A 17,608-nucleotide genomic window follows, 5' to 3' on the forward strand; every position below is an offset into this window, starting at 1 on the left:
ATTCATCATAATTTCAGAGTACTCTAACTTTACTTGATGGGAACTTTGGTTTTGCTGTTCCATACCCTTACCAATTAGGAAAGATGAAAAGTAGACCCTTGAGTGGTCCTCTGTTCTAGTAATGAAATAGAGCTTTTGCATGGTTATAAGGAATTCTTGTTTATTTTTTATGTACATTTACTAATAAGGATTTTTCTTAAGTTGGTAATGGGTTGCGTGAAAATAATAACTGTAGGCTCATTACAGCATTTGTATGTTGCTTGACAAACTGCTGACCTCCCTGCTTTGTGTAAGTTTGCATAGTAACACAGTTGGGACAAATCCAGCTCTTTCAACTTTGAGCCCAACTTTTGTAGGTCAACATCCACCTTAGCTGTGAACTAAGGAATACCTTGGGAGTTTTCTTGCAGTTTTTAAGAATAGCAATCAGGAGTATATCACAGACACTTGGAGGTTATCTAGATAGACTTTGATAATTTATTTTATAGCATCCAATAAAGGTGGTTACTTTCTCCTTAAAGGTCTGTGATAGCTGCCATTCTCATTATATTGCCCACAGCTGATCCTTTCTGTGAGTCACCAGGCTGGTGAGGAAGAATCTATGGCAACATTGTATCTATTAATATACAGCTTCTGTATTTATCAGGTAAGTTTGGATACTTTCTGGAGTGAGGCATTCACAGCCTGCCATGAAAATTACTGCAATCTACTAAGTAACAACTGACCCATAATGAGACAATCTGCAAAGGTGGTGTGAAATTAATGTTTCCTAACCCCTGGACTAGTTCTATGCACCAGCATGCGATGATTATCTCCTCAGCCTCATATAATCTTCTATAATTGCCCCCTAGCTTCATTATTTAGAAAACATTGTATCATTTAGTCATACATTCTATAAAGATGTATGTATTAAACATCTGTAAGATGTAATCTGCCCTTAAGAGCCTAGAATCTGACTGAGCTTTTAAAGTATACACAAAAAGCTGGAGGATGATGGCTGACAACATAAAAAATGGTTTTTATTGAATGTTTATTCTGTACCAGGCACTTTCCATGAATCACCTTATCCTCATAAAAACCCTATGAGCAAGTGTGCCGAAGTCTTAGTATCCTCATTTTTATAGCTGAGAAAATTGAGACTTAGAGAAATTATTTACTTAAGATCACACTGCTAGTAAATGAACTCCAAAGTGTTTGATGTTAGTATTCTAAATAATTCTGTATGTTATCTTGAGATTATGGAATTAAAAAGTATGCCGATTATGAGGATGATAGAGAAGACAGGAGAGAGCACTATGAGCTGGAATAGTATCGACAGCATTTTGAAAGACTGAGGTGGACCTTCAAAAAATGGCTGATTTGGAAGTCTTTTTGTGATTGGGTGTATCAGGTGGCAGGAGAGTGTGGTGTGGAGTGTTCTAAGTGAGGGAAGCAGCTTGCATAGAAATGTGTGCATGCAAGTACCTCTGGTGTGAGGCCTAGTGGAAAGGAAGCATTGGGAAGAATGTTTTCTCCTCATTTTCCTTAATTTTGAAGATTTCATTTCTGATGCCATATAATTTGAAAATAGAGGTTTGATAGTAATAAAGAGATGAAATTATTGGAGGAGGTAAGACTGGTGAGTAGAAAATAGAAATGAAGACAGAAAAGGAAGGCTTGAGGATGGAAAAGAAAGGACAAGCTTTAAAGAGTAAGAAATAAAAAAATTGCAGAATCCTCGACTATTTCAAATACTCCAAGTTATTAACAGTAAATTCTGTTATAGTTTATATGAAGGCCATCTTTTTAGACCCACTTTGAGTTTTCTCTGGATAGACAAGTACTAAAAAAATAAAGAGCTCATGACTGACATAGTTTTTCTTCCTATTTCGGGAAATCCTGGGTGAAATTTGGTAGTGGGTCCAATTGCCTGTGTACTTTTCTTTACTTTGAAATAAAATAATCAGAAATTTACCTAGTTCCATAATTGTAGTCTGTTCATTTTATTATGGTAAAATATTCTATACTCAAAATATATCTGAAATGCTTTAAATTGGCCCTTGATGGATATTGAGTAGAGAGAATTTATAAGCAGATACTTCTTTAGAGGTTTTGTTAGTGAACCAGGTATCAATTTAGGTTCAATCAGATAAAATGCTGCAATAGAGAAATCATTCTGACAGTTGATGTTTATGTTCTAGACATTCTCAGCGTAGATAAGATCTTGCTGATAAAACTATGCTCAATCCTAGAGATTGCCAGTGAGAATTTGCATATGCCTCTTCCTTCCTTGGAAAAACAAAAACCTCAGTAGTTGTAAAATGCACTTGAGAAAACATTAGAAATTTTAAATTGAAAGCACGCATGATGATTCTTAGGAACTCATTTGTTTGTTGCATTATAGCAGGAGAGGGAAAGCGTCCCTTCTACTCTCTTTGAACCTTTGTGGAAATGACTGACAATAAACAAATTAATAAGAGAAAAAGGAATATGATATGGTTTGGCTCTGTGTCCCCACCCAAATCTCACCTTGCATTGTAATAATCCCCCTGTGTCAAGGGTGGGACCAAGTAGAGATAATTGAATAATAGTGGTGGTTTCCCCCATACTGTCCTCGTGATAGTGAGTTCTCAAGAGATCTGATGGTTTTATAAGGGGTTTCCCCCTTGGCTTGTGCACTCATTCTCTTTTCTGCTGCCCTGTGAAGAGGTACCTTCCGCCATGATTGTAAGTTTCCTGAGGCCTCCCCAGCCATGCAGAACTGTGAGTCAATTAAACCTCTTTTCTTTATAAATTACCCAGTCTTGGGTATGTCTTTATTAGCAGTGTGAAAGTGGACTAATGCAGCATACAAATATACTTAGTGTGCATAAACACAGGGGCCATATAAAATATGAGGCTCAAAGACGGGCCGGATGGTTGAGGCTTAAATACTCCAGCGGGGAGAAGGAAATGGTGAAGGGCATGCTGTAGGCAATTTTTAGAGATAGTAAATGACTTTAGGGAAGATGAATGGACCTGGAAGGTAGAAATACTAGCTTGTAAATGTTTTTCTTTGTAATTTGAGCCCAACAGGCAGAACAAAATCCCTTCAGGTGTGGTTACATGCCTCAGTCTTCTTCCCTGGTAATAAAATTTCAAGGAGGGGATGGAAGGCAGTTATGTTCTCTTTGGTGGGCCAGGTCTTAAGGCGGATAAAGGAATATTAAGAGTTAAATTTCACCCTGTTCTGGGGGTGGGGAGAAGGGAGGACAGGAGAGATTAGAAAGTCCTTGATTCTGGGATTATAGGTGTGCTGTGGCTCACGGCTATAATCCCAGCACTTTGGGAGGCTGAGGTGGGAGGATCGCTTGAAGCCTGGAGTTCGTGACCAGCCTGGGTGACAAAGCGACCTCCTGTCTCAAAAGAAAAAAAAATAAAGAAGAAAGTCCTTGATTCTGAGGTAATTTCAAAGGCCTTCCTATTATGGTTCAAAGTGTTCAGCATGCCAAAACACCATTCATTTTGCAGTGTTGTTTTCTAAGCCCCAATAGTATACATAGTAAATGTGTATGCACATGCTCCTTAATGTATGATGAGGTTACATCCTGATAAACTTACTGTAAGTCAAAAATATTGTAAGTCAAAAATGCATTTAATACCCTATAAACCCATTGTAAAGTCAAGAAATTATAACTCGAACTGTTGTAAGTCAGGGACCATCTGTACTTTTTACTTCACGAATTTCAGTAATTTAGAGCTCAGACAAACCCATTGTCTTAAATGGACACTTTTCCAGATGTATAAAATTTATAGAAGATTTTATTTTTTTTTTCAATCCTGTTTCCTTGATTTTCCAATGGCCCTCAGTACATTCACTAGTCTCTATGACTGTTAATCCAGGCTTTTCTTGAGGTAGGCATTTTCTCATTCATGGCCTTCAGGCTTGCTTATTTTTTTTTCTCTGTTTGTTCCTCTTTGATTCTTATAATCCTGTAATAACTTTATTAGTCCACAATTGAGCAAGCAATTAAGAACGTTCTTAAATGCGTACTTGAGTACTGTACTTGATAAGTATTGTATTCTGCTATTTCCATCTTTTTGTAATGCTCTACAGTTGTGTTTATTGAAAACATTCAAGGCTCTTTGCACCGGCCAGTTTTTCATCGTCATTGTTTGCTGTGTGCATCCACTTGAAAACTTGCATATAATTTCCTTTGAAAGAACAAGAGTTGCAGTTTTACTGGATTGCAACTTCTTTGTTTCAGAATCTAATGATGTATTAAAATATTGTTAGAAAAAGCTGTTGTGGTTTAATGCATTTGGGAAAGTTAATTTAAAAAAAACCTATACTCTATTTATATGAGAACAGTAATATTTTACCTAATTTTTGGAACACTTCATGTGAATACGTTTCTTCTGTGCTAGGGCGTCAAGTCTTATTTTCAAATCTAATTTCATTTTTCTCTTCAGTATCCGTTTTTAAAATAGATTTTTAATAATGACTTTCTTAAATTGAAAGCTGAGTAATTGTACTGATGGCTTATTCTTACAAACTCCCTGCTGAAGTTGGGATTTGAATGCCACTTTTAACATAAGAATAGTAAAAAGTTCAGTTAGTTGAATATGCAGTTGGGATTTAGCTAATTTTTCTTTTTTTTTTTTAATGATTTTTTTTGTTTGTTTGTTTGAGACAGAGTTTTGCTCTTGTTGCCCAGGCTGGAGTGCAATGGTGCAATCTTGGCTCACCGCAACCTCCGCCTCTCAGGTTCAAGCGATTCTCCTGCCTCAGCCTCTCGAGTAGCTGGGATTACAGGCATGTGCCACCATACCCGGCTAATTTTGTATTTTTAGTAGAGACAGGGTTTCTCCATGTTGGTCAGGCTGGTCTTGAACTCCTGACCTCAGGTGATCTGCTCACCTCAGCCTCCCAAAGTGCTGGGATTACAGGCGTGAGCCACCGCGCCCGGCCTGGAATTTAGCTAATTTTTCATAATCATATTTTTCATATGTGAAAAAAATGAAGTAACTACTGAATATCTTTTTATTTGGGTCTGCTTTTCTTGGACTCAAAAAAAAAAAAAAACAAATTGTAGGTCATGAAATAGACTGTAAATTAACCTGAAGTTTGTAATGTATTTCCCAGAGTCCATATGTGTATTAGGTTGTTCATTGGCTTGTTTATATAGTCAAAAATAGCGTTTTAACCAGTGTAAATGTAAGACTCAATTTTTAGTCAACTTCAAATATTTGCAGCAGGTGTGATTGCTAACAGTAATTTGAAAAATTGGATAAAGTTATCCTTTTACAATTTTTTTGTCTGACGAATATTTGTTTGATGTGAAGTAGAAGTGAAACATGTTTGCCTGTATGCCTAAAATTTTGAAAAGAAGTAGAGGGGAAAAGAAATGGATTCATTTTAACTCTAGATGGCAGTTAAACACAACTAACAAAGACCAACTTTTTTGAAATAAAGAGAAAAATAGTAAAACATACACACGTTCTGTTTTACTATCCAGTTAATTATATTCTCAAAATGGTGTCTCAGATCGATATTACTAAATAAACATGTATAAGATGTAATTACATAAAGGTGAAATAAATAATGAAAGCCTGTAATTGCAATAATTTTTTTTTTCACCTGGTAATATGGCATACACCCATGCAATGGTTTATATTGCTAGTATTTTATTTTATCACTTTTACTAACATTTAGTTCAGTGTAGTTTCATTTTATGTACGATTACTTACCAGTATCAATTCAAACCATATGCCATTGGGAAAACTATTACACATTTAATGTTTTGAAATGTTTAAGTAGAAGCAAAGCTTATTTTCATGAAGTGTGTTCCATAAAAGTAGACTCCAAAATCTGCCATAGATATCCATGCATGTACGTTTGAGATCGCATTTTTCTTTCCTTTGCTTTGCATTAAAAATATATTTTTTACATCTATTTAATTCACAATATTAGCTTGTTGCTTTCTGGGGTGCTAAAATTATGTTTCTGATGGTATTTATGAGGGAAAAGAAAAGCTTGTTCGATTATACTTTGTTCTCAGCTCATGGTCTCAGCTCGTTGTGTACTGTCATTTCTATAGACTTGTAGAGTGCAACTGTTTCTTGTTTATGAACACCATACATTGATGTGGTATCTAGCAAATAGTACAAAAATAACTTAAAGTAGACCTAAGGAGTCTCATCTGACTTGTCAGATAGCTTAAAAAAGGAAAGGATGTGATATGTTTTAAAAATGCTTTATTGTAGATTTTATACGAAATAACATAATCCTTTTGAGAGGACTAGTTGATTTGATTCTCATTTCCTATATATAGCAATTTATGCTCTGAGTATCTGTCTGAATAGTGGATTAGCTCATACATGGCAGCTGATGCCCTGGGTGAAGGTGTAAGCCCTGTGAAGTTGTAAGAAATGTTACTGTCATGCATAAAGATGTGGAGGTGCAGGTCACCCTACTGGAAACTAGGACCTTATTGGACACCTCACATCTTGGAGTCAGCATTTGCCTTTGGGGTTGGTGGTGGAATAAATGTTCAGTAGAATCTCCAAGAGTTCCTGTGCCTTTAGAATTATTTATCTGGACTCCAAACTCTTCATAGCAGTTATTGTTTCATAATGGGTTCTTCATGGATGCTAGTGGAATAAATTTAAGTTGGCGAAAGGATAAACGCTTTCTTTTCTTTTTAAAGCAACATAAAAAGTCCCATGTTACTTGAAAAGTAATGTAAAAGAATTTATCCATTTATTTTTAGAGAAGCTTCTAGTAGAATTTTATAAGAATAGAGTTGCTCACCTCCAAGATTGTTGCCTTGCAAGAATAAAAGGTGCTGGAGATGCTGCTTTTTTTTTTTTTTTTTTGAGACGGTCTTGCACTCTCGCCCAGGCTGGAGTGCAGTGGCGCGATCTCGGTTCACTGCAAGCTCCGCCTCCCGGGTTCACACCGTTCTCCTGTCTCAGTCTCCCGAGTAGCTGGGACTACAGGCGCCTGCCACCACGCCCGGCTAATTTTTTGTATTTTTAGTAGAGACGGGGTTTCACCGTGTTAGCCAGGGTGGTCTCGACCTCCTGACCTTGTGATCCTCCTGCCTCGGCCTCCCAAAGTGCTGGGATTCCAGGCGTGAGCCACCGCGCCCAACCTGGAGCTGCTGATTTTTGAGGTGAAAACGGAAACCTGGATTTTCATGTGAAATCATCTTACTTCTCAGTGTTAGCAGCTCATTCAAGTAAAAAACTACAAAGCAAAAAATTTAAAACATACCAGCAGACTGAGAGTTTGTAATCTTTAATGTATAGCACTCTCATTTTTCAGCTCATTTAAAAATAACATATATTGCAAAATTGATTGCTTAAAATCTTTTAGTTATTGGATACAATCCAGTGATATTTGAGGTTATACTTTAGTTATTTTAAAATCAGATTTTGGAGTGTTTCTAAAAGACTTCTATTTCGTATCCACCATGAGTATCTGGAGTAATATCTTTGGATATCTGATCCTATCCTTTACATTTTTCTTCCTAATTTCATGATCAAAGAATAACCTTAAGTTATGGGAGTATGTTGTTATAGGTACAGTGTGCTACCTACCTTGTGTCCAAACATGCAAGTATTAAAGAAATGTAACACCTTCATCGTTAGTTTTCTTTATCTTACATTTTTCCTTCTATGGTCTTCTCTATGGTCTTAGTGATTTTTTAAAAACATAAACCAGAATTTGTAACTCCCCTCCTTAAACCCTATGTGGCTTTCCATTGCCCTTATAATAAAATACACACTCCTTGGCATGGCCTCTAAGGCCCTGCTTGATCAGATCCCTGCTTACCTCTCTAAACTCATTTCTTACCAGGTTCCCCTTTCTTCACTCTTATCTTGCTGATGTACACCAAGCTTAGTCCCATTTCAAGGACTTTTTCACCTGATGTTCCCTTTGCCTGGAATATCTTTCACAGAGCTTTATATGTTCTTTGCTAGTCACTTCCCGAGTGAGGCTTTCCTGTCCACCCTGCCAAAAACAATTCCTTTCACCATCATTTTCTGTCTTCTTACCTTGCTTTCTTTGTTTATTTAAAGTAATACTTAACCTCTGTCTGATATATATTTGCCTGCTTGTTTGTCTTTCCTCTCGCTGGCATATACATACATTTCATGAAGACGGGAACCTTGTCTATCTTGCTAATTGCTATATTCTCAATACCTAGAAGAGAGCCTAGCCCTATTCAGCTGAAAAGAAGTGTAAAATAAATGAATAAATAAAGTCTAGATAACCATGGTGACACTGAATGGTAGAAGACAGACCTCAAATTGGAAAGGGCTGCAGAAGCAAAACTATGAAGATACTGTAAGTATGATGTTGGTACCTCAATGCTGTACATTTGACATATTTACCCATCATGTAACCCATCTCACAATAGCTTTTTTTCAGTTTTTGTTTTAGAAATTTGACTTTCTATATGATAGAATTAAAAACAGGTATTTTAAACATGCTTTCTAGAACTACATTCACATAAATGATTTACTAAATTCATAAAGTGTGGTTTTTACATGTGGACTACTATAATAATATGAAATGTATTAGAAAGTTATCCTTTCTGAATCAACATAGTGTTGACATTTGAAGGTCACAGTAAATCCTAGGGATGTGTTTTAAATGGTGGAGTCATGCACTGCATAACAAAGTTTCTGTCAGTGAGATTACTTATAAGAAGGTGGTCCCATAAGATTATAATACCATATTTTTACGGTACCTTTTTAAATGTTTAGATATGTTTAGATACACAAACACTTACTATTGTGTTACAGTTGGCTACAGTATTCAGTATGGTAACATTTTGTACAGGTTCATAGCCTAGAAGCAGTAGGCTGTACCATATTGCCTAGGTATATAGTAGGCTATGCCATCTAGGTTTGTGTAAGTAACTCTGTGATGTTCAAATAACAATGAAATTGCCTAACAATGAATTTCTCAGAACATATGCCCATCGTTAATGTAATGTATGACTGTACTTTGAATTGCTATCAGATAACTAAGGATTCTGAGAAATAAGATTAAATAATTATTTGTATGGTATTTTCTTTGCTTTAAATATCCTTAGGATGAGTAAGTTCTTGGTAGAGAAGTAATTCACAGTAGACACAGCACAGAAAATATGTTATATAGTTAAAGTATTTTAGCATTGCTGAAAGATTTTTTTGAATAGTTTTTGTTACAGTTTGTTTTGCATGTGAACTCTTTGTGTGAGAAAATTCTCTACAAAAGATGTTTTAAGGGTATGATGATGGAGCATTCATTTATTTCATGTGCCCAAAATATTATTTATCTCTCAAAATATATAATTTTATGGTTCAGATGAATTTCTGACAGCTGTGAATGCTTTCTAATTCATTTTAAGATCACCAATTCTTATTGATATTTTAAAATACAGTCTGTTGAGAGTACTTATGTGACTTTATGGGCAGGTTTGTGAAAAAAATTGGTTTATATAAATTTACTTCTCTGCCAACTTTGCTGCATGTAAATATATCCCTATCAAATTTCTACCTTCATCGGGTAAGGGTAGCGCACCCTTAAAGTATGTACAGGAAAAGAAATAAAAAAATCAGTAAACTTCATATCCCAGGCATAATAAAAATAACCCGGTTTATGCTGTGAATAAAACTAGGGAGTTTGACCTTTACAACTGAAATGTGCTGAGCCCTTAGACTTATATTTGCTAGAGTGGCAGTGTGTTGAATAGCCATCTTATCGAATGAGAACATGTAGATTCCAGCTCTAGATTTGCTACTGATGAACTGTTTCATCATTGGTAAGAAAGGCAAAAATTACCTTCTTTCTCTACGTTACAGGATACTTCTGAGGGCCAAGTGAGATAATGGATATGAAAGTGCTTTTGGAATTGAAAGACACTACGAAGTGTAAGGTTTTCATTTTAGAGTGGCTTTAACAATAAACTAGATCTATTTTCTTAGACTGTATCACACATAGTCTTCTTACTAAGGTGGTGTAAAAACCTTATAAACTGTTTTAACTTAGTATATGTGCCTGTCTTATGGACTGGGTTTTCCTTGATAGCAAGACTATGGTGTATTTTAGTCCTGATTTATTCTATGAATTCCCAGCCCTTATCTTTTCAAAGATAATATTTTCTCTCATCTTTGTAATAATATGAGCTGAAAAGACTGATAAGCTCTAAAGTTTACTTAGCAGGTGAATAAAGGTATTTATACATTGATTTGACATGCAAATAAAGGTTTGTTTTTTTTTTTACAGTAAATCTTGTAATAGTGTTCTTAGCTTTATTTACATTTTTCATTCAGCGTTGTTAACTGATTTTCCCATGTCTTTTAGACTCAGAATTACTGGGTATTCATTTTTCATCCTGGAACTTACACAAATGAATTCTCAAAAGTCATTGACAAGTAAATAATTTAAACTTAATTTTAAAACGTTTTAAACTCACAGAGCAAACTTTCCCAGAAGAGTAGAATTAACAAATCTGTTGGATTTTGAGGTATATTTTGAAAGCACAAAATTATAATACTATTTTATCTCCACATGTAGGGAATAGATTTCATTATTTTTGACCTATTGCGTAAAAGAGAGCTGTACTATTTGTATTTAAATTTCATGTTCTTGGGATACTTTTAAGTAGAGTGACCGTATTTAAAACTGTACAAGAAAATTCTGATCTTTGAGAAGCAGTGTTTTCAAGGAAAATGTAAAAAAAACTGTACTGACTCAAATGGTCTGTTTTATAGTCTTTATTTATTTATTTTTTTAATTTTACTTTAGGTTCTGGGATACATGTCCTGAACATACAGGTTTGTTACATAGGTATACATGTGCCATGGTTGTTTGCTGCACCTATCAACACATCATGTAGGTTTTAAGCCCCACATGCATTAGGTATTTGTCCTAATGCTCTCCCTCCTTTTTCCTCCCACCCCTCAACAGGCCCTGGTGTGTGATGTTCCCCTCCGTGTGTCCATGTGTTCTCATTGTTCACCTCCCACTTATGAGTGAGAACATGTGGTGTTTGGTTTTCTGCTCCTGTGTTAGTTTGCTGAGGATGATGGTTTCCAGTTTCATCCATGTCCCTGCATTATTTTTTATGGCTGCATAGTATTCCATGGTGTATATGTGCCACATTTTCTTTATTCAATCTATCATTGATGGGCATTTGGGTTGGTTCCAAGTCTTTGCTATTGTAAATAGTGCTGCAAGAAGCATACGTGTGCATGCTTTATAGTAGAATGATTTATAATCCTTTGGGCGTATACCCAGTAATGGGATTGTTGGGTCAAATGGTATTTCTGGTTCTAGATTCTTGAGGAATTGCCACACTGTCTTCCACAATGGTTGAATTAATTTACACTCCCACCAACAGTGTAAAAGCATTCCTATTTCTCCGCATCCTCCAGCATCCGTTGTTTCCAGACTTCTTAATGATCGCCATTCTAACTGACATGAGATGGTATCTTATTGTGGTTTTGATTTGCATTTCTCTAATGACCAGTGATGATGAGCTTTTTTTCATATGTTTGTTGGCTGCATAAAGGCCTTCTTTTGAGAAGTGTCTGTTCATATCCTTTACCCGGTTTTTGATGGGGTTTTTTTTTCTTGTAAATTTGTTTTAAGTTCATTGTAGATTCTGGATAGTAAACCTTTGTCAGGTGGATAGATTGCAAAAATTTTCTTCCATTCTGTAGGTTGCCTGTTCACTCTGATGATAGTTTCTTTTGCTGTGAAGAAGCTCTTTAGTTTAATTAGATCCCATTTGTCAATTTTGACTTTTGTTGCCATTGCTTTTGGTGTTTTAGTCATGAAGTCTTTGCCCATGCCTATGTCCTGAATGGTGTTGCCTAGGTTTTCTTCTAGGGTTTTTATGGTTTTAGGTTTTAATTCTTTAATCCATCTTGAGTTGTTTTTTGTATAAAGTGTAAGGAAGGGATCCAGTTTCTGTTTTCTGCATATGGCTACCCAGTTTCCCAGCACCATTTATTAAATAGGGAATCCTTTCCCCATTGCTTGTTTTTGTCAGGTTTGTCAAAGATCAAATGGTTGTAGATGTGTGGTGTTATTTCTGAGGCCTCTGTTCTGTTCCATTTGTCTATATATCTGTTTTGGTACCAGTACCATGCTGTTTTGGTTACTGTAGCCTTGTAGTATAGTTTGAAGTCAGGTAGTGCAATGCCTCCAGCTTTGTTCTTCTTTCTTAGGATTGTCTTGGTTATACGGGCCCTTTTTTGGTTCCATATGAAATTTAAAGTAGTTTCTTCTAGTTCTGTGAAGAAAGTCATTGGTAGCTTGATGGGAATAACATTGAATCTATAAATTACTTTGGGCAGTATGGCCATTTTCATGGTATTGATTCTTCCTATCCATGAGCATCAAATTTTTTTTTCCATTTGTTTGTGTCCTCTCATTTCCTTGAGTAGTGGTTTGTAGTTCTCCTTGAAGAGGTCCTTCACATCCCTTGTAAGTTTTATTCCTACCTAGGTATTTTATTTTCTTTGTAACAACTGTGAATGGGAATTCACTCATGATTTGGCTCTCTGCTTGTCTATTATTGGTGTATAGGAATGCTTGTGATTTTTGCACATTGTGAGACTTTGCTAAAGTTGTTTATGGTCTTTCTTTGACAGTAACATTATTGATATATCTTCCTTGGTTGTCACCTTCAGGCAAAGTCAAGTCCAAACTCTTTAGGTTGATATTTAAGGTCTTCCATGGTATAAACCTTATCTTACTTTTCCAAGTTCATCTTATTTATTAAGACAAAAAGTTTTGTTTATGCAAGTCTGTTTCCAACATTCACATGAACAGAATGTCCTTCATTACCTGTTTTTTTCACTCAAGATTTATCTGTTTTTTAAGGTCCAGCTGAAGTATCACATTCTTCTTAAAGCTTTTCCTCTGAACTCCTGTGGCACTTATTTATGTTAATAATACTAATCCATTTGTAATTTATGTAATACTAATCTATTTGGAACCTAATGATAAATTGTCATGTAGTGTTATTTAACTTTTCAGGTCTGTATATATTTTATTTTATTTATTTTTGAGACAGAGTCTTGATCTGTCACCCAGGCTGGAGTGCAGTGGTGTGATCTCTGCTCCTTGCAACCTCCACCTCCTGAGTTCAAGCAGTTCTCATGCCTCAGCCTCCCAAGTAGCTGGGACTACAGGTGTGTGGGACCACACGCAGCTAATTTTTGTATTTTTAGTAGAGATGGCGTTTTGCCATGTTGGCCGGGGTGGTTTCGAATTCCTGGCCTCAAGCGATCCACTCACCTCAGCCTCCCAAAGTGCTGGGATTATAGGCATGAGCCACCATGCCCAGCCCAGGTCTGCATACACTTCGTGTGTGTGTGTGTATGTGTGTGTGTGTGTGTGTGTGTATGTATGTGTGTATCTTTGTATAGAGACTACATATTATTTTACTTTGTTCCTATCTTCTACAGGGCTTGGAATATGTAGAGATAGGTATATAAAATATGTTCAATAAATGTTAACATGGTTGTGATAGTTACCTTCCCAACTATTGTAGTTCTTGGTTGGAAGACTGGTTTAACATTTAAAGATGGGGTGACCCCAATCCATTCCTAGAAACTAAGGCATAGACTCTTAGCACAAAATTTCTGTCTCTGAAGAACAGTACTCTTATTTTAGAAAAACTTTGATAAAAGTGTTTAAAAGATTATTTGGGAAAGTGAACAATGTTTACTCATTATGCATTCTCTTTTTATAGCTCTCAATTATTGAAGGCCCTCACCTCACATAGTCATAATTGGGAGGTCACCTTCCATGTCAACTTATAATGTTAAAAGAATACTACCCCATCCCAAGGCTCTTTGGGAGTGTTGAGCATTTTGTCTTTAGTGGTGGTTTCATATCTCATGTCCTCATTCACCCATCACCTTTTGTTTCTCAGAGACAACTCCTGCATAACAAGATGAAGAATAGACTTGGGATAATTTGTCATAGCAGGAGTATAAAACCAAGTGGCTCATCTTACTAAAAATAGTTACAGGTTAACAAGTCAGAAATAGTTTCAAGGAGAAGGTCATCATCTGAGCATTGGAGTGAAGGGGATAGCATTTCAAGTGAGGGGTGTGACAGGTAAACACCTCAGTGTAGGAATGAAACAGTATGTGAATCAATGAATAGATTGGACTTGGCTAGAAAATGAGTGTGAGTTGAAGAAAGGAGGAAATGCAAAGTTGGATAAATGGTAGTAGTAAAGAGAGGAATGATGATATCATTAAAGAACTATTGAATGCTCTAAGCAGGATTGACAAGATTAAATTAGTTGGTTTTTAAGGGAGATTAATTAACAGAACTTTATATTTGCATTTAAAAAATGTTTTTCAAATACATCCATTAAACATATTGGCTTTTATCCCTTTTGCTCTGTATCTCATGTGGCTTACGCATAGCCTGCATGATGCAAACTCAACAATGTACTTGGATTTCTTCGCTCTCTGCCAAAGTGTTTTTTGAAGCACACTGATTATTCCCTAAAGTGGCTTTAGTCTTGTCTTTTTTATTTGTTTTCCTGCTTGCATAATGTGGATGTGAATCTGAATGTATGTTTCTGTCTTCATTTGAGCTTTATTAACAAAGCAACATAAGCATTCCTTCTGCTAATTCTAGCTTAGTACATAGGGATTGTGCTGATTGCCTAAGCTTTTCCCTAAATAAATACCTTAATGACAACTAATTAGGCTATCATTAAACCATATTTGTGGAACATCACCTTGAGTACAAAACATATCTACGCAAGTATTGACTTTCATTTGGAAAACAAAAACAGTCTGTAAGAATATGGCTGTAAATGGAAAATATTTTTACCTGTTCACATAAATCATTTAGAAGAATAACCTCCTATTCACTGGGTATAGTATTCTGAGTTGACAGAATTGAACACAAATATGTCGCTCTGTTGTCTTCTGGCTTGCATGGTTTATGACAAGAAGATAAGTTCTTATTTACTTTTAGATAATGTGTTTTTTCAACTCTCTCTGGCTGCCTTCAAGATTTTTTTTTGTCTTTGGTTTTTACAATTTGAATGTGATATGCCTAAGTGTGATTTTTTTGGGGGGGTGGGAGGGGTAGTCATCCTGCTTGGTGTTCTTTAATCTCCTTGGATCTGTGGCTTGATGTCATGAATACAGGAAAACCTAAGTCATCATTTCCTCAAGTATTTCTTCTGCCTCTTTATCTCTTTCTTCTCCAGTTATACAATATGTACATCATTTGATACTATTACACAGTTTGGATTCTTTACACTGTTTTCATTCTTTTCCTGTCTGTATTTTATTTTGGGTTATACATATTGACCTGTCTTCAAGTTCACTGATTCTAATATGTGTATTACATTGTGGTTTCATTTTGCATTTACTTAATGACTAAATATATTGAGTATATTTTTATGTGTTACTTGCCAGCTGTGTATCTTTGATGAAGTATCTGTTCAGCTATTTTGCCTGTGTTAAAAAATTGTATTGTTTCTTCTTTTTAAATGGCAGGAAATAAAGAGAAGTCAAGGAAGACAGCTAGATTTTTAGTTTGATTACCTGAGTAGATGTTACTACTGTTAGAAGACTAGGGTAAGAACAGGTTGGGGGAAAATTCCAGTTGTGCTTTTGTCATGTTAAGTTTGGGATGCTGATTAGATATACAAATGGAGATGATGAATGTTCAGCTGGATATAAATCTGGAGTTCAGGGCATAGGTTTGGACAACATAGGTACTTTGGGAGTCATTGGCATATAGAAAGTACATAATTCCATGGATTTGGATGGAATTACCTGAGGACAGAGGCTATACATAGAAGAAAAAAGGGCTACTTCAACAGAAGCTTGGGGCTTGCCAGCATTTAGATGTAAATGCAATAATGAGATTTGAAAAGTAGCAAATATTGAGGTAGTGAAAAATCCCATCAAACTTTTTGAGTAATTTGCACTCTGCAAAAGCACCTAAGGGAGTCGCATATTTTGGACCCCAGGTTGTTCTCAGCACGTTCCTAACCAGTGAGATAAGAGAAACATTACAAGAAAATCTCAGAAAAGAACTGCTAACCATGTTGGAATGTTCTGACAGAAAATCCAGTTCACATATTTTTAAGCAATGTGTCTTAAGCAAAAGGTATCTTATTAACAAATATTAATGATAAATTATAAGTTCTCATGATTACTGCCCGTCTTTCCATGGAAAATGTTTCATTTCTAATAATCTATTATAAGAGCCCATCCCATATAGCTATTTTTAAATGGTCAATTTTGAAACATTGTCAGGATTCCTGAGTCATGAAAATGTTAAATATTGGCATATATTTTTAAATTTACTGTTTAAACACCAAGTGTTATAAGAAAAATAATCATAACTTATTTAGTAAGTCAATAGTGTTGACACAGGGAACAGATAATATTATTTATATAGTGAGATACTTTCACCATATAAATACCAAAACATGAACTGCCTCTAATTTATGGCCACTTCTTCATAAAACAATAATGAATAGCTAATGAGGCCAAGTAAGCCTAGGTTAAGGGATGATGATGGTTATGATAATGACAGTGATCTACTGAAAGTAGCGAGAAATATAGGAGATAAAAATTGGCTGAGGAGAAAGGAATTATCCTTGTTTGTATTGGCTTATAGAGTTTTGAGGCAGAGATAGAGCGCTGCTGCTAGTGAAGGAAATAACATTCACCATTTTCATAGTATTGTGCAATATTCTGTGCTTGGTCCTTGACATTAACAAATGTTATTAAGCCTTCTGTTCCACTTTTCTGAAATTATGGAGCTTTTTTCTTTTTTGAAAAAAAAAAAAACTTTCTTAGAAGGCACAGAGTGACTTAAATGGTTAGAAGAGAAATATTCAAGCTTTGGGGCATTGTGCGTATTTATCCATTCCCTGCTTCTGCCACTCTTGTTTCTGGACAGTAGGATATATGTGTTGCTTTCACTGCCTACCTTCATCCCCATTCACCTCTCTTGGATCTTACTTGACTTTGTTTTTGTTTTGTTTTGTTTTTTTGAGATGGAGTCTCACTCTGTCACCCAGGCTGGAGTGCAGTGGCATGATCTCGGCTCACTGCAAACTCCTCCTCCCAGGTTCAAGTGTCTCCTTCCTCAGCCTCCTGAGTAGCTGGGATTATAGGTGTGTGCCACCACATCCAGCTAATTTTTGCATTTTTAGTAGAGACAGAGTTTCACCATGTTGGCCACGCTGGTCTCAAACTCCTGACCTCAAGTGATCTGCCCATCTCGGCCTCCCAAAGTGCTGGGATTACCGGCATGAGTCACCACGCCCGGCGTTTATTTGACTTTGTGAGCTTCCTCATTAGTGACAGAAATTTCTCAGTATTTCTATTTAATTGGGCAAGCTTAGGTAGGTTGACTCATTATTGACAAAAGGTCTGCCAAGCAATTAAATAAAGCAGGGTTATATGATACTTAAAATGGCTAGTATTAATTGAGTACTTACTATCTACTATCCCAAGATCTTTGCATGCATCATCTCATTTACTCCTCAGAGCAGTCTATGAGGTAAACATTAGTTTCTGTATTTTACAGATGAAGAAAATGGCACTTAGGAAGCTGAAGTAACTTGCCTCATAACACTGT

General features: G+C 35.9%; 1 long non-coding RNA gene across 5 annotated transcripts in view; it reads left to right on the plus strand.

The window, feature by feature from the left end:
* The window catches only part of LOC129058564 (uncharacterized), a 68,357-nt gene that overhangs the window by 1,208 nt on the left and 49,541 nt on the right, over window positions 1-17,608 (plus strand). For 3 of the 5 annotated variants that reach the window (XR_008523737.2, XR_010139194.1, XR_008523735.2), the window contains one exon: window positions 560-646. This is a non-coding gene — a long non-coding RNA (uncharacterized LOC129058564). Of the gene's footprint in view, window positions 1-559; window positions 647-9,819; window positions 9,889-10,765; window positions 17,607-17,608 lie in introns of all 5 variants that reach the window. The other 2 variants (XR_010139195.1, XR_008523734.2) reach the window with 2 other exon arrangements.

This window comes from Pongo abelii, chromosome 2, assembly GCF_028885655.2.
Source record: "Pongo abelii isolate AG06213 chromosome 2, NHGRI_mPonAbe1-v2.0_pri, whole genome shotgun sequence".
NCBI classification, from domain to species: domain Eukaryota; kingdom Metazoa; phylum Chordata; class Mammalia; order Primates; family Hominidae; genus Pongo; species Pongo abelii.